This window comes from Panthera pardus, unplaced genomic scaffold (genome assembly GCF_024362965.1).
Source record: "Panthera pardus isolate Hobbes unplaced genomic scaffold, ASM2436296v1 HiC_scaffold_8, whole genome shotgun sequence".
Classification (NCBI taxonomy): Eukaryota; Metazoa; Chordata; class Mammalia; order Carnivora; family Felidae; genus Panthera; species Panthera pardus.
The window spans coordinates 154,795,938-154,819,053 of NW_026527013.1; the positions used below are offsets into that span (position 1 = coordinate 154,795,938).

The 23,116-nt window shown below is 46.9% G+C and overlaps 1 protein-coding gene, 1 long non-coding RNA gene and 1 pseudogene across 3 annotated transcripts in view; all 3 read left to right on the forward strand.

Annotated features, from left to right (window-relative positions):
* TMEM178B (transmembrane protein 178B) overlaps positions 1-23,116 on the forward strand; it is a 358,780-nt gene that overhangs the window by 56,734 nt on the left and 278,930 nt on the right. The gene's annotated exons all lie outside the window — the stretch shown is intronic.
* LOC128775714 (5S ribosomal RNA) lies at positions 4,472-4,579 on the forward strand (annotated as a pseudogene).
* Positions 17,924-23,116, forward strand: part of LOC128775613 (uncharacterized) — a 30,294-nt gene continuing 25,101 nt past the window's right edge. The window contains exon 1 of the long non-coding RNA XR_008420459.1: positions 17,924-18,351. This is a non-coding gene — a long non-coding RNA (uncharacterized LOC128775613). The remainder of the gene's footprint in view (positions 18,352-23,116) is intronic.

A 23,116-nucleotide genomic window follows, 5' to 3' on the forward strand; every position in this document is an offset into this window, starting at 1 on the left:
GAGCGGGGGAGGGGCAGAGAGAGAAGGAGACACAGAATCTGAAACGGGCTCCAGGCTCTGAGCAAGCGGTCAACATAGAGCCTGCAAGGCTTTTTTTTTTTTTTTTTGTTAAAGTGACAAGGCTCAGATTGCCTTAGGGTTTCCTAACCTGAACCCTTATTGTACTTTTGTTTGCTTCCTTCTTGAAAAAAGACTTTTAACTCATTCCAGTTTTCCTGTTCTTGTTTGTGAGGTCTGAAGTTCCAATGGAGCTTTTAAGGCTGGACCACCATCTGCTATTGGATTTTTGGCTTTAACTACATTGAACTAGAAAAACAAACTCTTCAAGAGTAAGGATGTTGTCTGACTTAATTGTCCCCCCTCGAGTTTGCAGAACAGCACTGCCACATAAGAAGTATTTGTTTAATGAATACATTTAAACTATGGAAGCGAACATATTACACTGTAATCAACACTTAGAAATTCATTAGGGGTTTCTGATAGTGCCAGAGTTTTTTTTTTTTTTTTTTTTTTTTCTTCGTAAAATCAAAATGGAATATAGTTTGGTGAAAAGGGTATGGAAGTTAACCAAAGAAAATAGATTAGAATTATTGATGAGTAAAAAAATTTTTTTTGTGAGCACCTGAGTGTCTCAGTTGGTTGAGCGTCTAACTCTTGATTTTGGCTCAGGTCATGATCTCGTGATCATCTCATGAACCGTGAAATTGAGTCCCATGTTGGACTCTGTGCTAACAGCATGGACCCTGATTGGGATTCTCTCTGTCTCTCCCTCTTTCTCTGCTCCTCCTCCGCTTGTGCATGCTGTCGTGTGTATGCTCGCGAGTGTGCGCTCTCTCAAGATAATAAACATAAAAAAAAATTTTGTGCTGGCACAGTATTTGGTTGTCCATGTGGTATGATAGAAGGGGGCTGTTGAAAGTTTCCATTTTACAAAATCTTTCTCCCACCAGATTGGCAGGACTAAAATATAAATTAGTAAAGATTTGTTTCTTGGCTAAGGTATTCTTATTTTCATGAGCTCTCTTTTAAAATTCAAGATTTTAAGCAAGAGCCATATGCATCCTTGTTGAGAATTAGTTTAACAGACTACTCCTTAGTTCCTTCACCATGTCTGGGGAAGCAAGACCCAGGAGAAGGCTTGGTGCAGTGCTTTGTTTCCTGAGAGTGAGGGTGGGGAGGGATGGGGGTAGGGTGTTGGGAGGGTAATTAATGTACCTGGGTGTGCTCTGGCACGTGAATGTGAGTTAATGTTGAACTTGAAAAACAGAGTGCAGTAGGGCAGGTATTGGGGGGAAAACATGACCTCTGTCCAAATTTTGTCTGTGAGGCTGTTAAAGATCAGATTTACATATAGAAAGTATAAAAGCCATTCCCTACTTTCTTTCATTCCTAAAATCCCGTGCAAAAGATGACTTCTATGTTTTAAGGAAGGTTTTGTTCTCAGAGATAAAACAAATTAGGAACACTTAAGTTTTATCTCTTAGACCTAATCTGCAAGGAAATATTCTCGGTCTTTAATTTGTTCTTTTCTTTCACAATTAATCCCACAGTCCGCTTAAATCCATGACTAATCCAAAGATGCATTTAGTTTCATATTTAGTCTTCCCTTCCCATCTGCCTAGTAGTTTCCGTCTCTGCCCACGTGTGTTTGAGACCTCCAGTATTTGATCTTCATGTTTCGTTTCTCATTGACTTCTATAAAAGGAGTCTATCTGGAATATAATAAAATATCCGACAGTTGTACACACACTGCTAAATAAAATGGCTGTACTGAGGACGCTGTGCTGCTTTTCTTGGTTCCTACCGCACTCCGAATACGATCCTTCTCCTTCCTGGGGAGTCAAAGCCTGAGCGGCTTCCTGCCCACTCTGCCTTCTTTCCCACCATCCACCCTGTTGTCCACAGCACTTCTGGCGTGCCGGCTCCCTCTGTTCTGTCCTGCTGGACGGGGTTTTGCACATCCTGTTTCCTCACCTCCGAACACTTCTCTTGCGTGACCTAGAACCTTCAAGTCTAGGCTTACAGTGAATCCCCGGTGAAGCTTTCTCAGACTGACGGCTTCTCCCCATTTATTTCTTTTCATTCATAGACTTTGATTTTTTAGAATAGATTTTATTTAAGTGTTTATTTTTAAGAGAGCATGAGAGGGGAAGGGGCAGAGACGGAGGGAGACAGAGAATCCCAAGCAGGCTCCGCACTGCCAGCACCGAGCCTAACATGGGGCTTGAACTCTCAAATTGTGAGATCATGACCTGAGCCAAAACCAAGAGTCGGACGCTTAACCGACGGAGCCAGCCAGGCATCCTTTAGGATAGATTTTAAAGAAAACCTGAGCTGATAGCACAGAGTTCTCGAATCGCCCCTGCACAGTTTCCCCTATTGGCATATTAGTGGGGGACATTTTCGACTAATGAAACAATATTAATGACTATATTAACTCCACATTTTTATTCAGATTTCCTTAATTTTTATCTGATGTCCTTTTTCTGTTCCAGGGTCCCATTCAGGATATGACATCACATTTAGTTGTTTTGTCTCCTTGGGTTCTTCTTGGCTATGACAGCTTTTCAGACGTTCGTTGTTTGTGATGACCTCACCGGTTTTGAGGACTGCTGGCTAGATGTTTTGTAGGATGCTCCTCTGTTGGAACTTGTCAGAATTTTTTTCCCCCTCATGATTGGGCTAGATAATGGGTTTGGGAGGAAAATCATGTAAAGTGCCATTTTCATCATAGCATGCTAAAGGCACATCCTATCAGTGTGACTTATGACTGTTGATGTTGACCTTGACCTCCTGGTTGAAGTAGTGTGTGTCAGATTTCTCTACTGTAAGTTACTCTGGACCCCCACCCCACCCCCGCCTCAACTGTCCTCTTGGGAAGGATGTGAGTAGACATAGCCCACAGCTGAGGAATGGGCAGTTATGCTCCCCTTCCTTTGGGGAGAGCATCTACATAAGTTATTTGGAATTCTGCGTGAGAGATTTGTTTTCCATTTATTGATATATTCAGCCATTTACTCATCCATGTAGACTCAAGTATATTTCATACTTTGGGTTATAATCCAGTGCTGCTTATTTTTTCCCCCCAGTTCTACCTTTGGCCTTTGGGAACTGTTTCACTTGGCTCTTGTGTCTCTTTGACCTTGTCTGGTCGATGTGGGCATTGACTTAGTAAATTATCTTTGAGCATCTTCTTAATTTCTGACACCACAAAATGCTCCAAGGTAATCTTGCGTATTTCCTGTCCAGACCTAGAATTAAATATTTCTCCAAGCATCCTTGGTTCCTTTTACTGGAGAATGGTGTTGAAGACCAAGATTGGGGTGCCAGTGTGCTCCTTGCTACTGGAATATTCCCCATGTATTTTATTACTGTACCCGAAACTTTCATTAGTAGCATGCATTTTGTAGTATGTTATTTGCTTTCTTGTCTGTCTTTCCCACCTGTATTGTCTGCTCCATGAGGTCAGACATTGTTGCTTCACCCATAGTGCCTGATGCATAGTTGACCCTCAAGAAACATTTGTTGAGTGAGAGAATAAGTGAATGAATCTTGGCTGGAAAGCAGGACTTTGATCGAGAGCTTGAATGTTCATTCAACAGCTGTTTAAAGCCCATATTTCATATGAGTGGTGGTTCAGACTATAGGGGTTTCAGTGTGTAAAGTTTTAAACACAGGTTAGGTTGGTTAAAAGCTGAACAGGTGATATTGAGGATTCCCTTTCTGTACACAGAACTTACAAATTCATTAACTATGATGTTCACATTCTAATTCTCTAGTCAACTTGTTAATTAAGCTTTATGATTAGAAAAGGTATATATGAATTCTAGCTGAGTATTACACCCTGTAGGTGAGATAGCTGGATAGTAAACCCTTTTTTCTTTGCTGGTAGATACAATAAAGACATTTTTTTTCCTTACTGTTTTCCCCTCCCTCAGCTGCTGTGGGCGAGGAGGTACAAGCAGAGGTACAATGAATGTGCTATAATTGCTTTTTCTCTGTTAAAAGTCACATTTTGGAACAAAGCTAGAGACACGTGGTTAGCCATGTAGTTAAGCACACAGGGCTGGAGCAGGTGCTGGGTAGGGGAGGTTACACAGGTAGTGTGAGGGAAAGGGTCAGAACTGGTCGGATCCTAAGCTTCAGCCTTCTGCATGGGCCAGTGCACCTTCTAGGAGGTGCTAGAAAGGCTAGAAAGCCCATCCTTTCAGTGCAGAGCCCAGACAAACAGTGTACTCAGTGTGGGGGCCTCGTGGACGTGTCTCCCAGTGAAGAGCAGGGCCTCAGTTCATCCAAGGGACTCAGGAAAAGTCTTTCAGGGGAAGTGAGGGGAGAGGCGGCATACCCGGCCCAGAGACTTGGACACAGGGAGGTGGGGACTTGTCTGCTGGAACTGGAGTTGATGGCGGATACAGGGAGAAGAGCATGGTGCCAGGACTGAGTTCACTACAGGGTAGACTTGGGGTCCTGTGTCTACGGCCATACCACCCTGAACGCGCCCGATCTCGTCTGATCTCGGAAGCTAAGCAGGGTCGGGCCTGGTTAGTACTTGGTTGGGAGACTTGGGGTCCCGTGGGCTGGCACCCCATAGTTGTCTCTCGTTAACCAGGTCCAGGGGCCAAGTGGGGGGGAGTTGGTCACATGACCCCAGTCCTAAGTCGAGGGGAAATGCTGGGCCTGACTTAGGTGTCCTTGGTTATTATCTGACCTTTAGCTCTGGCTTACCTGATGACGAAATTATTCTAAGGTCGCTTTTGGTTGCATACGGGGTCAGCCAGCAGAATTTGACGTTGCCCCTGGTCTTTAACTCAAAGGCTGGTTCCTATGCAGCATAAATACCTATGCTCTGCCAGCCCCAGCAGATCGAGTCTCTTCTGGGCTCTGCTGTGCTTCACTTCCCTGCTGTACCTAGCGTCTCTGGTTTCTGAAATCTAGGCAAGGAAGATGCTGTGACTTTCCCTGGATTTCCTGGAAATCCTAGTTTAAAAGGGCCTTTTCTTTCCAGAGGAGACCTTTATTTCCTCCAGACACAGAGAAACGGCCTTTATTTCCAGTCTCTTGTAAAAGAAACATCTAAAGTTGGCAGCATGGCAGGTCCGCTCATTCACCCCTGAGCCATGCATTTTGTTGGAAAAGAGTGTTTTACTTTTTCATGCAGCCGTTCTCAAACTTGGGGGCGTCCAGGAATTCAAACGGCCGAGTCTAGGCCCTGCCCTGGGAAAGTCTGGTCGTGTAGGTCTGAAGCAGATATAGGTCACCTTGGTTCCACGCAGAAGTCGAGAGCTCCCCGGCCCGTGGGGGCTGGGGGGTCACTGTCACTGTAGGACCTACTAGGTGCTGAGCTGCTTCTTTTGTGGCCACAATAGCTCCTGCCCAGTTATGGTGCCTATGAAAATACTTTGCTGCCTAAACCAAATGCATGCCCAGGGCTGGAATGTGCAGTGGTGGTTCGTTCGTTCTCACTCTTTCTCTCTCTCTCTCTCTCTCTCTCTTTTTCAATTTATTTTTTTAAAAGTAGGCTCCATACCCAACGTGGAACTCGAACTCCTTACCTCAAGATCAAGAGTAGTTGCATGCTCTACCGACTGAGCCAGCCAGACTCCCCCGTGCAGTGGTTCTTCTAATATTTCTGGAAAACTTTAGGTTTAGGGAGCTGGAGAGAAAGTATTGGGACAGCAAGAGGAAGGGATATATTGAGAGCTTACTCTATGCGAAGCACAGTACTTTGCACTTTTGTATACAGAATCTCATTTAATTCCAATAAAACTGAACCAAGTAGATAGTCACACCTTTGTTTCTGGGGGAGGAAACTGCTGCTCAGAGAGGTTAATAACCTAACTTGCTGAAGTTTCCATGGGTAGTGGGTGGCAGATAGAGAACTTGGGCTTAGGTCTGTCTGACTTCAAGGCCAGTGGCCGTCCCACTCGTCCCTGTCACTGCCTTCTCTTCCATGCTGCCTCTCCGAGGAGAGAACACACAGCCCCAGCTCCACCATGTGAGTGGCTGGTGGTCTGCGAGCTACTCACGGGCAGGGTGCTGTATTGGGAGGTAGGTAAGAACACAGATTCTAGAATCGGATGCCTGGAAAGGAATCCAGATCCTGCCACTTCTTAGCAATGCAACACTACACACGTCAGTTTCTTGGACCTTGTTGCATCATCTATACATAAAGGGTAAGAATATCTATCTCGTGGGATTGTTATGTGTACTAAATAAGTTGACCTAACACGTAGTGCCTGGTATATAGTGGCCACTGTTGGAGTATTAGCTGCTGCTTTATTACTGTAGCCACTATTGATTTTGGTACCCTTAGTGCTTAGCATGACCTGTGGCCCATTATTGGGGCTTAGGGACGTTGATGAATACATACATTCATTCTTCTTCCGCTTCCTCTCAACCTTCCACCATTCTTTCCTACCTCTTCTGTGCATTCTCTCACTCCCCAAGCCACAGAAGTTAACCTACTTCCCCTGCTTTGGATGTTTGTGACTTCACGTGTCCACACGAGAGGATTTCAAGGAGAATTGTGAGAAGGCACAGAGAGATGAGCATCTACCCTTATCGTCTGTGTTTGTGTTTCTGTGGGTGGACAGATCCAGAAGACTATGAGTATCTGCATGAATTTGCACGTTGGGGCATCATTCTGCATTTCTGGGGTGGATTATGAGGAGTAGCGAGGATGTATAATTGCTGACAGTGCCTCACGTGGTGCTACTCTTCTTGAATTGGGTATCAGCCTGGGGTTTTAGAGAGGAAAGATTTGATAGATTTGATAGTGAAATCATTTTCCTTACCTGCTTCTCCCTTCTCCCTCCCTGTGGGAGAGTGGGAAGATGGGCTGTATGCAGAAGAGCTCAGGCTGGAGTGATCAGGTAGGAGGCAGACAGAGAAGCCTTGTGTGTTGAATTTAGCAACTTGCCTTTTATCTCCGAGGAATCTAGCGAGGAGGGATGGGGTAAGATAGTTGCATTTTAAAATGAAAACTGGAGCATGGGGGATGGGTTTGAGAGCTTCCATGCTGGAGGCGGGGAGACCAGGAAGAAGGTGACTGTGGCAATCAAGGCTCTGATGGAAGCAATGAGAGGAGAGGACAAGGGTGTGAGCTGAAATCAGCAGGGCTTAAAGATGAGTTGGACACTTCGGTGAAGGAGGAGTCAGGTGCTTTGTGTGGGAGAGTGGGTGCATGACGCTGCCATCAGCAGAGACAGAATACAGCTGGAGAAACAGGTGGGACTGGGGGTGAGACAGGGATTGAGCTGAGGACCATTGGAGTTTGGGATAGTCCTAGCATGCCCAGTGACAGATGTTAAAGAAGCTGTTGGATATGCAAGACTGAATTTTGGAGGAGGCACATCTTCTTGTAGGTGGTCATTGAAGCCATGAGTGAAGGTGAAGTTGGCCAAAAAGAACCTATGGAATGGAAGAGAAGAGAACTGTGTTAATTTCCTGTGTCTGCTGTGACAAATTGCCACAAACTTCAGTGGCTTAAAACAACCCAAATTTATTTAACACCACAGGATGTCAGAAGTCTGAAATGGGTCTTATGGGACTAAAATCAAGATGTCAGCAGCGCTGTGTTCTTTCTGGAGACTTGAGGGGTACAGTCTCTAAAGGCTGCCCATGTTTCCTGGCTTGTGGCCACATCGCTCTTACCTCTGCTTTCGTTATAACTTCTCTGACTCTGACCCTGCCTTCTTTTTATGAGGATCCTCATAGTTACATTGGTCCTCCCTGGATCATCTATGCTAATCTCCCCTTTGTACCTGCAAAATCCCTTTTGCCACGGAAGGTAATCTATTCACATGTTTCAGGCATTAGGATGTGCGCATTTCTGGGGGGCAAGTATTCTGTCTTCCATAAGGACCTGAAACAGAACTCCAAGGTTTACTGTCCTTAAAGGCACAAACAGAGGGTGAGGAGTAGGTGAAGGAGTCAGAAGTTAGAGTAGGGAGAATGAGGAGGCCATGGCTTTGAGGATGGTTGGGGGTGGGGGGAGATGGTAGAGAACCTCAAGAAGAGAGAATGATTGTTCCTGTCCAATGCACTAGGTTCTATAAGATAGAGATCAAAAGATGACCATTGGGCTTGACCACCCACAAGCAGTTCATTTTTTCAACAAGCATTTACGAAGCGTCTACTTTGTGCCAGGCGCTATGCTAGGTGCTGAAAATACAGCAGTGATGGAGGCACAGCCCCTGCTCACACCCTGGTGTTGGGGAAGACCAGCAAGAATCGAGTAAACAAATTGCATAGTTGTGACTGCTAGGTGAGGAGTCAAATTAGCAAACGTGAAAGAGAACGACTGGGGAGCGCTCTTCAGAGGTGACATCCGGATGATGAGTGACTCATTGAATAGCGGGGATGCCATTCTAGGCACCGGAAGCAGCTAGTGAAAAGGCCCTCACTGGTCTGGGCCCTAGCTTGGCCGGGACAGGGAGGTGCTTGGCATGGCTGTAGCACGAGGGTGAGGAGAAGGGCGGTGGGGGATGAAGTTGGGAGAGGCTGTGCATCATGGCTTTGGGATTTAAATGCCAGGTAAAGAGTGTAGATTTTGTTCTAAGATTGTGTTGGGAGGAGGTCAAGGGTGAAACGGAAAGACTGGTAAAAGAGGCAATTGCAGTGAGAGTTTATGCTGGTTTCAGCTGGGATTGTAGTAGTTGTTAGGGGTGAGTTCTGTCCTCCAAAAAGATCTGTTGAGCCCCTGGTACCTCTTAATGTAATCTTACTAGGAAATAATATCTGTGCAGTTGTACTCAAGTTACAATGGGACCATACTTGGTTAGAGTGGGCCCTGATCCAACATAACTGGTGTCCTGTTTATAAGAGGGAAATTTGCACAGAGAGAAGGAGAGTGCCTTGTGCCCACGAAGGCAGAGATGGGAGTGCTGTGGCTTCAAGCCAAGGGACACCATGGCCACCACCAGAAGCTAGGAAGGATTCTCTCCTACAGGTTACGGGGGGAGTGTGGCTCTGCTAACACCCGATTCTGGAATTACGGCCTCCAGCACTATGAGACCCGTCCATTTCTGTTTTAAGGCACCCATTTCATGGTAGTTTGTTATGGCAGCTTAGGAAGCTGATAAGTGGAAAAGATGGGGATGGGATGGGGGGGGGCAGGTAGAGCTGACAGGATTTGCTGATGGATTGAGAGTGGGAGGTGAAGGAAAGGGAGCAGCTGAGGACAAAGTCGATTTGTGGCCTGAGCAACGGGGTGGCTGATGATTCTCTTTCCCGAGATTGGAAATAGTATGGATGGAACAAGTTTGGGGAGCAAAATCGAGACTTGCCTATGTGAGTCAGAAGCTGAGCTGGAGGTATAAATTTGAGGGTCATTAGCATATAGATGGCATTGAAATAATGAGAGTAAGTGAAGTCACCCGGGGAGAGAAAGTTTCAGGCAACCCTGAATGGCCTTGAAAATGCCTCAAGTGGAGGAAACCGTGTTTTCAAACATCGGATGCCCTGGACTTTTTAGGGGTTCCAGTGGGGATGTGTGCTACTTGCACAGATCTGCCTGGTGAAGTTAAATGTGTATTTCTTTTATGTGGTCTGGTTTGAAAACCTGTCCAAGCTATTTTGAAGCTTCCTGTATCGAGAGGCAGAATCTGTTTTTTTCCCTCCAAATTCCTCCCTCCTACACTGGCCAGTAATTGCATCAGTCTTGGGATTTGCTTTGATGAATGTGGCAGAAGCAATATCATGCTAGTTGCAGAGCACGGGCTCTGGAGGTCTTGAGGCTTCTGACTTGACTCTCTTGAGTCCCCACTGCTCCTCCATAAGGATGCTTGGGCTCTGTATTAACAATGGTCTGGGTGCAGCTGGGTGAGACCAGCAACAGAGCCACCTAGTCAGCCCTCAGAACTGGGGGAAATCCTACACTGTTGTTTTCAAGTCCCAAGGTTACAAACTGGTTGGTTACACAAAGGGATGTACTTGGTGTAGCGCTTGTAGTCACTTAGGTAAGATAGTACGGAGGGAAATAGCTGACTGCTGTTCCGGGTCATGGAAATAAATCGGGATTTAATCTAGATATGATTAAATGGAAATCCAAAAGGTCGTGGAATAATACATCATTCATGAAATGATAAAATACAGAAGGCACATTTCAGAGAGCAAATGGCACTCAATAAATCATTCCTTCAAAAAATATTTAAGGGTCTACTTGCTACAGTATGCCTGGTGGGGCAGTAGGTGAGGGGTACAGAGGTGAATGAGACGAGGTCTCCATACTGTCACGGACTTAATGGAGTTTATTGTTAAGTGTGTGGCGAGGAAGGGCCGTGGAGGCAGAGAGTGTGGTTAAGGATAACAATGGCGGCTGTTGATGGACTGGGTCCTGTGTACTTTGTGTCCCTATCGAGACCTCACCACAACCCTATGTGGTAGGGATGATTCCTCTCCGTGCTACGCATGAAGAAACTGGGCCTTGTGATGGATAAGCAGTGTGGCCAGGATTACCCAGCTGGAAAGGGGTGGGTAATACTACCAGCTTTGTCTGACTCTGCAGTTTATACTCTTCCCACCAAGTGTCTTTTATTTTCCCATTAATCCCTCACCCAACTCCGGTTAGAGGGCCAGATTGCAGGGTGGGCTTTGGGGTTCCTTTCTGGGTTGGCAGTTGGCATTGGGAGGATTGATCTTGAGTTGTTGAAAAATCACTGTGGAAACACAGCCCCCCATTCTCTCTACCCAAGGAGAACCTGGATTCAGTGGAGAGGGGAAGGCCACGTGAAACCAAACCGTCAGGATTTTAATCTGTGAAATCTCAAAAGATCCCTTCTCCCTCCCTAAATATACTTTAATAGGGCTGGCTCCCCCTTTCCCCTCCCTGCCCCCCCCCCCCCCCCAGACGTTTCATCATTGTACCAGATTCTGGCAAAGCCACGTGGATGTCAGCTGCAAAGGAGAAACCCACTTGCAGTCAGTGCCCTTGGCCTGTCTGGTCCCGCCTGGCCACTCCACCTGCATCCTGTGGCCTCCACGGCTTGGAAATGGCAGCCAGGTTCCACTGGCAGAGCTGGGACGTGGTGTCCCGGCCAGCGGATGCTGCTGCAGTGGGGGCGTGAGCTAAGATTGAAACGGGGTTTGCAGGTCGTTTGACTCTTGGGGAGACGGGTCCTGGCCAGGCGGTCCTCCTGTGCTGAGAGGAAGGGTGTCATGCAGAGTCTGAGGGAGCCTGTGGCCACTGCATTCCCAAGAGTCTGGCTGACAAGAGGGCCTGAGCGGGGAGGCCAAAATCAGCCTCTCAGGTAGGGATCCAGGCAGACAGTTCCATATCCTGGGAGGCCAGGAATGGCTGTCAGTCCTGGGGGCCTTTGCACTGGTGTGGGCGGCTTTCCACAGGAGACCGTTCTTGATGGCTTGGGGCTGGTGGCCTTGCGTGGGCACCGTCTCTGGGAGGGTGGGCCTAAGGGTTCGACAAGATGTACCGACTCGGCTTCCAGCCTTCGCAAAATGGGGGTCCCTTCAAAGACACTTGCTCCTTTTTGGTCCTCCTGGATTCTAGGTTCTCTGAATCCTGGGACTTGAGGGCCGAATCTAACCACAGGTCTCTTACTTCTATACAGACAAGACTTTGTCCTGACTGGATATTTAGGATGATTTTGAACTTAAAAAAAAAAAAAATTTTTTTTTTCCCCCTGACGTGGCCTTGCTCTGCGGTGGCTGCAAGCATGGGGCTATAGGATCTAGAACATCCACGGTGGGTAAACGGGAAAGGCAGACCAATCCAGTGCTCAGTGGAGGACCTCTAACCAGAGAGATGGCAGTCCCCCTGGAAAGAGCTGACAGGTAGGCACCTTAACTGGATCGGCAGCTAGGCACGTTCTGTTGGACCTCAGTAGAGGCCAAGGCCAAACCTCAAAGTATGTTCTTTTCTCTTTTTAAATATAGCTACTGCTCATTTTATTAGCAGTATCTAACATTCCTCAGATATTTACCAACATGCCAGAAACTTTGCCAGGTGCACTACCGAGATTAGTTTCGTTCCCACAACACTATGAGGTGGATGGTATCAGAACCCCTTTTGCACAGATGGTGAAACAGAAGTGCAGAGAAAGTAGGGAACTTGTCCTCAGTCACCTGACTGGTAAGTTGTGGACCCAGGGATTTGGCGGAGGCCTGAGCACTCACCCATGCCGCCTCCAGTGGGCAGAGAAAAACTGCGCACAGGGTAGAAAGCTTACAAAACGTAACAGAAAAACAAATCCTCTCTAGTCTCTCTCTCTCCCCAACGGTAGCTACCGCTACCGCTAATATTTTTTCCGTGCCCGTAAGTATGTAGCTTAAAAAAGGGTTACAAGACCTCCTGACTTCTAGACTGCTCTTTAACATTCTGCATTCGATTTTGAATGTTTTCCAGTATTAAATATATTCAACACCTTGATCTGTAATGGCTGCAAAGTATTTTATTATAAAGGAATCTATAGTTTGGAAAATCTCTCATTATTGGAACTTTAGGTTGTTTATAAATTTTGTTATAAAAATTGCCATGATTAGCAGCTTGATGAATCTTTGCATCCACCTCGGAAGACTGCTGGAAGATAAACTCTTAGAAATGGTGTTTCTACATCGAAAGGGATGTACATTATAAAGGCTCTTGGTATTATTGAAAAGAACTCTTTCTGGAAGGTCTGTACTAATTTCCTTTCTCACTAGCAGAGTATAGGGCACCTGTTTTACAGCTCTTCCAACAGTGGATATTGTATTATTGTTATTTTATTCTCTTGTTTTCACCAGAGAAATTTCACAATCTTTGATTACTAATGACATTGGATGCTAGGCTAATCAGCCACATGTAGTTCCATTGTGAATCTCCTTTATTAGAGTATTTCTTTTCTTATTGATTTGGATGAGCTCTTCATATATGAAGATATGGCATGAGCCTTTTATCCTAGGGTGTAGATATTTTTCCCATTTGCCGTGTACTTTTATATTGAATTATTTTTTTTTTTTTTTTATGTAAAGAAGTTTTAAATTTCTAGGTGATCACATCTACTAATCTTTGCCTTTACTGTTTTACTTTTGGTTCCATTCTGGATGATACATATCTGTTTAAAAAGAATTGATTTTTTTACTCATTTTTAAGTCCTTCATTGGACAAACACTTGAGTGTCTGTGCTGTACCTGGCTCATCATAGGCATTTGTGGTATATAAGTAAGGTGGATGAATTTCCCGCTTCGGAATTTTTCCTGAAAAAGGGAGATTTCTACCTGAAATTTTCTACCTGAAAATTTCTACCTGAAATTCACTTTTAAATACAGTGAGAAGAGAGTTTCTAGGAGGATGGTCTTTCTTTGCAGGGTCACTTGGAGCTCGGTTGAACTCTGGTAGCTCTGCCTTTCACAGAAGGAAAGAGTTAAGAGGGAAAATCTTTTTTAATATTTATTTTGAGAGAGAGCATGAGTGGGGGAGGGGCAGAGGGAGAGAGAGAGAGAATCCCAAGCAAGCTCCATGCTGTCAGTACAGAGCCTGACGCGGGGCTCGAACTCTCGAAACATGAGATCGTGATCAAAGGTGAAACCAAGAGTCAATTGCTTAACCAACTGAGTCACCCAGGCACCCCAGAGGAAAATTCTTAAAAAAAAAAATTTTTTTTAACATTTATTTTTGAGAGACTGAGCAAGACGGAGCATGAGTAGGGCAGGGGTGGGGAGCGAGGGTGGGGGTGGGGGGGACACAGAATCCGAAGCAGGCTCCAGGCTCTGAGCCGTCAGCACAGAACCTATGCGGGGCTTGAACCTACGGACCACAAGATCATGACCTGAGCCCAAGTCGGCCATCCAACCGACTGAGCCACCCAGGTGCCCCCCGAGAGGAAAATTCTTTAGCTAAGGCCAGAACTTTAAGGCTTGAACCAAAATGGCTTTCTGTCTCGATGGAAGATCTATTATGAAGAGGTCAATGTCCCTTGACCCAACCAGACTGTAAAATTCCAGACCACTTGCCACAGGCCAGTTAATCCTGCAAGGGCCACTGAGGCCCTTCTTCTGAAATTGGTCTCCTTGGGTAGGCTTGTGCCCTCATCCAGAACAGACCTGAGGCTTTGCTATAATTGTTAAGAGTTCCTAGTTGGCTGCTTTTGCATAATAGATCCTGCAGAGGTGGCTTGGTATGGAAAAGAAGACTTGGCTTGACCCCTTCAGTTCCTGCTGTCCCTGAAGCTGATGACACAGCACCTTCCTTGTTCAGTCTTGGTGCAGTGGCCCCTTCACATGAGTTTGTGAATAAATACCAGATGCTTTCTCCATGGAAGGCGACAGGCCCAGGATGCACAGTGGCTGTTGGATAGTCACAGTTCTGTTTCCTTGCTAGTTACCTGGACCTGGGTCCCTTGGCCCCTGGAATACAGCTGTTGACTTTTCCAGCCATGGTGAGAAAAAAGGAGAGTAGGGGTTTGATTTTCTTGCTATTGCCCTAGATTGGCCAATGTGTGGAGGATTCCTAGGACAACGTAGTAGGTGTCCAGGACTGAAAACAGGGGTAGTATGGACAGCAAGAATCAGAACACTGGGCTTCCTGGCAGAAGATTTGGACAAAGAATTCTGAGAGGCACATTCTCATGATACAGGGATAGAGATCATGGAGCCCTTGCTGCCCTGACTGGGATCCTGGTAAGAGCTCTTGCGTCCTTGGTGATTGTTTCTGTTTTCTTCTCTGAGTAGCCTGCTCTGCAGGCAAGGGACTTCTCTGTGCCAGGGCAGGCCACCAGTCCCTGGTGGAGGGACAGTGCACCATGCTGTGCTGTATACTGTTTCTCAAGGAACACTACCACTCTCGATTTGCAGTGCTCCCCCGTTTCCATGGTCTACAGACTCCCACCATGGCTGATGTCGAGCTACCAACAGTTTAACCAGTGGCTCACAAAATTGGCTCTTGGGAGCTGTTAGGAGCAGACTGCAGGCTGTCACTGGAAGTACTGTCACCCTTCCAGGGGGCTGGGTGCCCATGTCTGAAGGAGAGGCTGTGTTTGCCTGACCTGGGCTCAGCCAGGTATCTGAGGTGCCAGTGATCCTGGTAACCTCCTGGCTGTTCCGGGGAAGAAACTGAGGCCTCCCTGATGGTCCTTTTCTTTGGCAGTTTCAGAGCGTGACTCCTGGCATGATACATCTTAAATATGGAGTGACCCACTTTCGATGGCTCCCTTAGACAGTTGAACTCCTCCTGTATTTCTACATAGTACTGCAAATCTTCTCCATGGCACTGATCACTCTGTTACTAACTAGGTGTGTGACCTTGGGACGATCGCTTATCCTCCTCGGGCCTCAGTGTCCTTACCTGTAAAGTGATGGGGTCGGGATGGATGATTTCTTAAGGTCTCTTGCAGCCCTAACATGCCATGATTTTAAGAGTCTTTGAACGACAGCAATATTTATAGTAAATGATCTTCCAGTTCAGGCTGGCTCATAATCTGTGTGAAGCAGAGAGGAACATGCTAAGTCATTTGGGAAGAAATGTTATTTTTGAGTACCATAGATGCTGGTAATAAAACACAAATTCAAAAACGAAAGGAATTGGGCCACATTTCTTAGGTACAAAAGACTGACACCTTGAAAAACGATGGGGTTAATAGATTCAGCTATGATGATCCCTGTGGTTCCAGCTCCAGAAGAAAGGTCCTCCTGGGAAATCAACAGGAACTCTTTTAGACAGATCAACCCTAAATTATGGAGGGATTATCCGGGTTAAATCTTGCTTTCATGCTTTTTGACTGCATCTATTCTGCTTAATTACTTACTTGGTTGGCATCTCAGATTTCCTCTATTTTTGTGCAGCCTGCAGGGACTCCCTCTGATGAGATAGGGTGCTATCTTGAAAGAGCAGTGGATTAGCAATCAGGAGACCCAATTTCCAACTGGTGGTAAGACTCTAACAGATGATTTCTCTGATCTGGGTCTCAGGTGCATTTATTGAAAAATGAAGGATGTGGGCTAGATCAGTGATTCACAGCCAGAGGGCATTACAGAATGTAAGGCCAGACTTGGTCTGGCCTTGGTTCACAGGTGTGTTTGGGGCTCAGGTCTGCTCCACCTGGCTCTGTTTTCCGGGACTAGTGGACTCCCCTAGGCAGGTTCCTCTCTCAGCACTGGAGAAATGGAGAACACAGTGCCTCCCTTCTGGAGGCCAAGGCTGAATTGAGTCTCGCTGGCCCTTTTGCCTACAGCACACCGGCCAAGGCAAGTGACGTGGCCAAGCTGGATGCCCTTGGGGCAGGAGTTTATGCTCCTCCTCTCCTGGGACAAACTGAAGTCATACGGTGACCTTGGGAATCGGAAGGGGTGAAGATCGGGAACAGTATTCAGCCTCCCAGAGAGGGCCTCTCGTCCGTCATTTTATAGAACAGCTTCAAGATAAGAAACAGAGGAAGGCTGATCGCCTCCCTGGCCACACGCAACACATACACAAACAAAATCCAAAATACTCAACAACGATAACAATAGTGAGAACACACTGGGAGCATATGTAGTAAAGGCTGCCTACTTCTCTGGTGGCTGGAGGTCAGGTCCTATAGCCGGTAGTCTTACTTGAAAATAGTTTTAGTTGTACGAAGCCTCAGTTCCGCAGCTGTGAAATGGGGCTAGTAACCTCAGTCTGTGTCCTCAAAGGGTGGCTGTGAGGCTTGGGTTAAGGAAATAGCTGTGACGTTTTAAGCATGATGCTTGGCACATAATGGGTGTTGGGAAGACATTTGTTTCTCTTCCTTGCCCATCCTTGAGCCCATCTCCTTCTGGCTGGATTATGAGATCAGCCGCCTCTTTGTGCCGCTGTCACCCTGCCTTCAAATTCTCTCCTAATGGCTCTGCTTTTTCCTGTCCCTGTGCCTTCAGTGGGCACTCTGCCCTGCTTGGTGCATCCTCTCTTTTGCAAAAATAGTATTTTTCCTTTATGGCTAGCATGAGTCCCACTTTCCTTTGCTAACAGCAGCTCACAACAGACTCTTTCTCTTTACCATTCGGTATTTAACCTTGTGTGGCCTCCTGTTGCCAATTGATGTCTGCTGAAAGTTCAAGGACAGAATCCATGGTTGACCCGTCTCTGTATGTCTTATACCAGCCCTTTGCAAAGAATGCAGTAGGTGCTTAGTATTTGTTGAAAGACTAGAAAAAAAACCGTCTGGTCCCCAAAGCCATCACCTTTATCTGTGTGATGTGACTGAGACCAGAGGACCAGCAGGAAGAACAGGCCTCATGGGGACTCACATAGGAGGCTGTATTGGTGGGGAGCTCGGGGTGCCCCGAGCCTGGCCCTGGGTCATGTGGTCTCAGGAGAAACTCCAGAGTGCTGGGACCCACTGATAAGCCACTAGGCTGGTGACTGGCCAGCTGTCCGGCCACTGTTTAGACACGGAGTTGACCCCCGCCTGGCCCACATGCCAAAGGAACAAGCCTTTATTTTTTAAATTTTTATTTATTTTTCATGTTTGTTTACTTTTGAGAGAGAGGGAGAGAGAGAGAGAGAGAGAGCGTGAATGAGCAGGGGAGGGGCAGAAAGAGAGCAAAACACAAAATCTGAAGCAGGCTCCAGGCTCTGAGCTGTCAGCACAGAGCCCAACCTGGGGTTCGAACTCAGGAACTGTGAGATCATGACCTGAGCTGAAGTCAGACGCTCAACTGACTGAGCCACTCGGGTGCCCCAGGAACAAGCCTTTATAGTTCATTCTTGTCTGGGGTGGAGTTGGGGTCCCTGCCGGTGCCTTGTGGGGTAATAGTTGCTTTTCTGCATCACAGAACTTCATTCTGTGGGTGACCTCTTCATTGTCCTTGTCTTGAGTTAGGGAGCTTTGAGAGATTGCAGGTTAATTGGAGATTTAGGACTTAAAAAGGGGTGGAGGTGGGGAGGGTACGAGAAAGGAGGGAAGAGTTTGGTAGTGTTTTTGTACCTTGTGTGAAAGGTACCTTGTACCTTGTTCTTGTACCTCTGTGTCCCTTGTTCTTCATCGCAGGAATGACTTCCCCATGCACCCAGTGGCTCAGGCCACAACCCTAGGAGTGCTTTTCAGCACTTCCTTCCCCTTTCCGAGCCCACCTGTGGTCTGTCCCACCTTTCCTCCACGTCTGTCCCTCATCTGATCCTGTTCTCCTCACGTCTCCCCAGGACCCCCATTATGACCTTCTCATGGCAGCTGACTCTTTACTGCCCCACCCTTCTGCCCCCCTACAATGTGTCTTCTAGAACCACAGCCAGAGTGAGGACTTCAAACTCTAAATAAAATAATGCTGTTCTCCTCAAAACCCTCGTGGCCTACAGTTTCATGGACTATAAATGGCAAACTCCTTGCCATGAAACAATATGGTGGTTCCTCAGAAAGAGAAACCTGGAATAACCGTAGAATCCAGAAGTTCCACTTTTGGGTATGTGAATTGTTAGAAGATAAGCTGAAGCATAATAAAAATTTTAAGCGTTGGAGCAAAACTTGAATTGGGCAGTGCCGTATAGGGTGGTCAGGAGCACTCCAATGGCAGGAACTAAGGGAGGGACTAGTATAGAGAAGAGGTGGAAACAAAGCCAAGGACGTTCTTTGATTGGTTATAGCTTGAGTGTGTTCCTTATTTGGGAAAGCCTAGTTGGTTGGTTGTGATGAGTTGTCCTTAGGTTTTGGTTTCTTGAGACATTACAGACTTATGTATTGGTTTGCTTACTTAGGCTACTAAAGTGCCCAAGCCACCTCGGTCTAATGACCTCCATGTTTAATTACTTAATGACCCAAAGGAATTGGAAGCAAGGTCTCAGATATTTGCACATCCATGTTCATAGCAGCACTGTTCACGATAGCCTAAAGGTAGCAGCCATGTAAGTGTCCATTGGTAGATGAACGTGTACACAAAGTGTGGCATATTCTCAGCGTGGACTGTTACTCAGCCTTAAGGAAATCTTGTCGCATGCTATAGTTTGGATGAATCTTGAGGACATTATGCACATGTGAAATAAGGCAGTCATGAAAGGACAAATACTGAATGATTTCTACTTACATGGGTTTTATAGAGTAGTCAAATTCCTAGACAGAAGGTTGAAAAACAGTGGTTGCTTGGGGCTGGGGGCGGGGGGAATGGGGAATTGTTGTCTAATGGGTACAGAACTTCAGATCTGCAAAATGAAAAGTTCTGGAGATGGACAGTGGTGGTTGCATGACAGTGTGGATGAACACAACACTACCGAACTTTGTACTTAGAAATAGTTGAGATGGTAAATCTTATGTTAGGTGTCACTAGCCAGTTAAAAAATCCAGGGGCACCTGGGTGGCTCTGTCAGGTAAGTGGCCGACTCTTGATTTGGCTCAGGTCATGATCTCATGGTTCAGGAGGTCGAACCCCACATTGGGCTCTGTGCTGACAGTGTGGAGCCTGCTTGGAATTCTCTCTCTCTCCCTCTCTGCACCCCCCCTCATGTTCTCTCTCTCTCTCTCCCTCTCTCAAAAATAATAAACTTAAAAAAAAAAAAAGATGAAAGAAAAAAAGAAATCCAAATTGCCCATGATCTGCTGGTCTCTACTTGATCTGGCCTCTACGAAACCTTAAGCCTCTTCACACCGGGCCCCTCCTACACATGGTCCCTGCACCAGCCTACTCTCTCTCTGTTGGTCTGTACTTGTGTTCTCTGTGAAGGGAAGTTGCATTTCTGCCATCTTCTTGTGGGCTGGGCTCCACTCCCGGGTCTCCTCCTACTCCTCCTTTTCCTCCAGTTAGTCCTTATAATGTGACCATTTGCCTCCTTTATGGGCCATCAGAGTACTTATGATTGAATTCTCAATCCCTAAACCTGTTGTTTTGACTTGTTTACCCCGGGGACAAGGCTCATGCTCACTAACTGTTCATTCAGCGGTGTTTTCTGCCTCATGTTTCTGGTTGATGGTTAAGAGGACATGTGTTCTATGTGGTTTTCCTGGTTGTGGGTCTGAGTGACACTGAACCAGCCATGATCTCTGGACCAGACTGCTTGTGCTCCGGGATGGAAGCTGGTTGGATGTGGGATTAACGAAATTAATTAGCCTTCCCAGGGATTAAATTATTAACCTTGAACTCAACATATTTTTATTGGATTTCTCTCATGCTTGAGGCATTAGGGAAGGGAAAGAGAGTTGTAAAGAGGGACAAGACACAGCACGTGTCTCAAAGAGCTTCTAACGTGACAAGATTAAGTAGCGAAGGCCTCGGTAAACAGTAGGAGGTGGGGTGTGGTGAGAGAGGGGAGGGACAGAGGGGGATGTTAGGTCACAGCCACGCGGCTCCAGAGAGGCTCTACCAAAAGGGTCTGTTGGGGTGGGTCTGGAAAGGTGGGGGGATTCCGCTATGCGGACCTCGATGCAAGAGCGAAGCCGGGTTTGCTGCGAATGAGGGCGAGACGGGAAGCGGTGGCGGGTGCTTGGGTGATCTGGCAGGGCCAGTCGGATGGCGCGGGGAAACAAAGGGTCCTAAGAGTGTGTTTGCGGTGTGGCCATTGTTCTCTGTAGTCCAGAGGGAGTCTGTGGCTTCCTAGCAGAAGAGTGAAGAGATCAAAGCCGAGTTGGAAGATGGCTTGATGCTGATGGGCGGGTTGGCCTGGGGGGGCCGAGAGGCTGGCGGCACAGGCCCCATTTGTACCTGGGGCTCTTCCAGTGGAACTGGTAGTCGACCGACCGTGCTGGCCCGGATGTGGGTAGTTAGGAGGAGGAGGGCGAGGTGTCTGAGGTACGTCAGACAGCACTCGACAGCTGTGTGGGGGGAGCGGGGAGAGAGAGAGAGGTGTGGGTGTGAGCGCATTTGTAGGCAGAAAGGGAGGAATCCCTCCCAGGGCTTGGCAGCCAGAATTCCCTGGCCGGGAACTAATTTCCAGATGCCCCACAGTCAGGTGCCAATAACTGCCTTTCCCCACCTGTGGGGCTTGGCCACCGCCACGAGGATTCCCCTTTCCCCACAGGAACCACAGAGAAGCCCAGAACAGGAGCAGGAAGCTGTCTCCGATTTGGAATCTTGACGCGTGAGCCCGGGTGCCCCGTGGCTTCTGGAGCTGTCGCCCTGTTTCCTCTCCAGCCTCTCGCCTCTCGCCTTGTTCCGCTCATGTTCAACATCGCTCTGCTGTCCCCAGGCTCTGTGGCCGAATGTCCTCCTTTGACCCCTGCGGGGCCTCCTGGCACCTTGTCTGCTCTTTGCTGGCATGTGATACACCCTGGGCTTTTCTGGTTCCAGCCGCTGCCCACCCCCTGGGGCTGATGCCTGAACAGTGTTTGCACAGAGCAGGTTAATGCTTAATAAGTATTTGTGGAATGATTTAAAAACAAGCAAAATGGGCCCAACTAAATACGTTTGCATTTTAGCACCACTGCCTAAAGGGATAAAAGGAATGTTCAACCCATTATAGGACGTTGACATCTAATTTCATTTCTTGCTAATGCATAGTTAGAACAGAATCCTATCATTCCCATGGTACCAATACTGGCGTTGCATTTCATTAATCAAAATGAGCAATGTTTGGTTGAAATATGCACTGAGAAAGAGGAGAGCTAGTATAAAGGGTTTTCTAAATGAAATTTTTTGTCTCAACTCCAGCACAGTTAGCAAACATTGTTGAATTAGTTTCAGGTGTACAATATAGGGATTCCACACTTCTATACATTCCTCAGTGCTCATCAGGATAAGTGTCCTTGTAATCCCCATCCCTTATTTCACCCCTCCCCCTCCCCTCTGGTAACCCTCAGTTTGTTTTCTATCGTTAAGAGTCTCTTTCTTGGTCGGTCGGTCTGTCTCTCTTTCTCCCCCTTTGTTAATTTGTTTCTTAAATTCCGCATAGGAGTGAAATCCTACAGTATTTGTCTTTGTCTGATGGACTTATTTTGCTAACAGACTCTAGCTCCATCCATGTTATTGCAAATGGCAAGATTTCATTCTCTTAGGGCTGAATAATATTCTGCTGTATATGCACACCACTTCTTTTTTAAGCCATTCTTTTATGTTTATTCATTTTTGAGAGACAGAGACAGAGTGTAAGCGAGGGAGAGATCGAGAGAGAGGGAGACACCGAATCCAAAGCAGGCTCCAGGCTCTAGGCTCTGAGCTGTCAGCCCAGGGCCTGAGGTGGGGCTTGAACCCACAGACCATGAGATCGTGACCTGAGCCGAAGTAGGATGCTCAACCGACTAAGCCACTCAGGCGCCCCCCACCTATTACTTATCCATTCATCTATTGATGGACACTCGGGCTGCCTCCACAATTTGGCTATTGTAAATAATTATGCAATTAACATAGAGGTGCATAAGTGGTTTTTAAATCATGATTTTAAAAGGTGGTATTGTGTAGATAACTCAGCATTTGTGTGTGCGTTTACGGGAGTGGAGAATAAAGGTCAAGAAAGTGTGCATGCAGGGGAGGCAGACTTTATCCACCTGTGGGCAGAGGGTTGATTGTAAGTGTGGTGTCACGAGGACGTGTGAATCTATTGTTTCCCGAGCAAACCGAGTCCCTTTCCTACAGAGCATTTAATAGCAAATATATGTAGCCAGTTCTTCCCCCAAACAGATTCCCTCCAGAGCTGAGGTTTTAAGGTAGTGGTCAGCTGGCTTTCACCGTGTAACAAACAACCACAAAACATCAGTGGCTTAGGACACATCAGGGTACAGTTGATCTGCTGTAGAGTTCTGGTTGGCTGGGCTCACTCCTGCCTCTGTAGGTTGATGGGGGGCACGCCTGGGGCATCTTAGCTGGGGCAGTTCTTTGTGTGCCTCTCATTCTTCTCCCAGGACCAGCAAGCTGGCCTTGGCTTGTCTTCTCACAGCGAAGCTGGAAGTGCTAGGAGCGCATGTGGAAACATGGCAGCCTTCCCAAGGTCTTCCGTTGGAACTGGCGCAGTGTTACTCCCACCATGTAATACTGGCCAAAACAAGTCTCGTGGCTAAGCCCAAGTTCAAGGGGTGAGGAAGTAGATTCTGTCTCGTTGGTGAGAAGAACTGCAAAGTCACATGGTAAAAAGGTGAAGATGGGGACCGTGGATGCGTTCCGCCACAGATGAGTGGTCTCTGTTTGGCAAACACCGTGTTCTAAACAGGTGGGATGAAGAAAGCAAAGATCTGAATCTAAAATGGTCATCTATTCATAGGTAGTGAAAACCGAGTGATAGTTTAGTGTTTTGGAGTTGTGGATCGTTAAC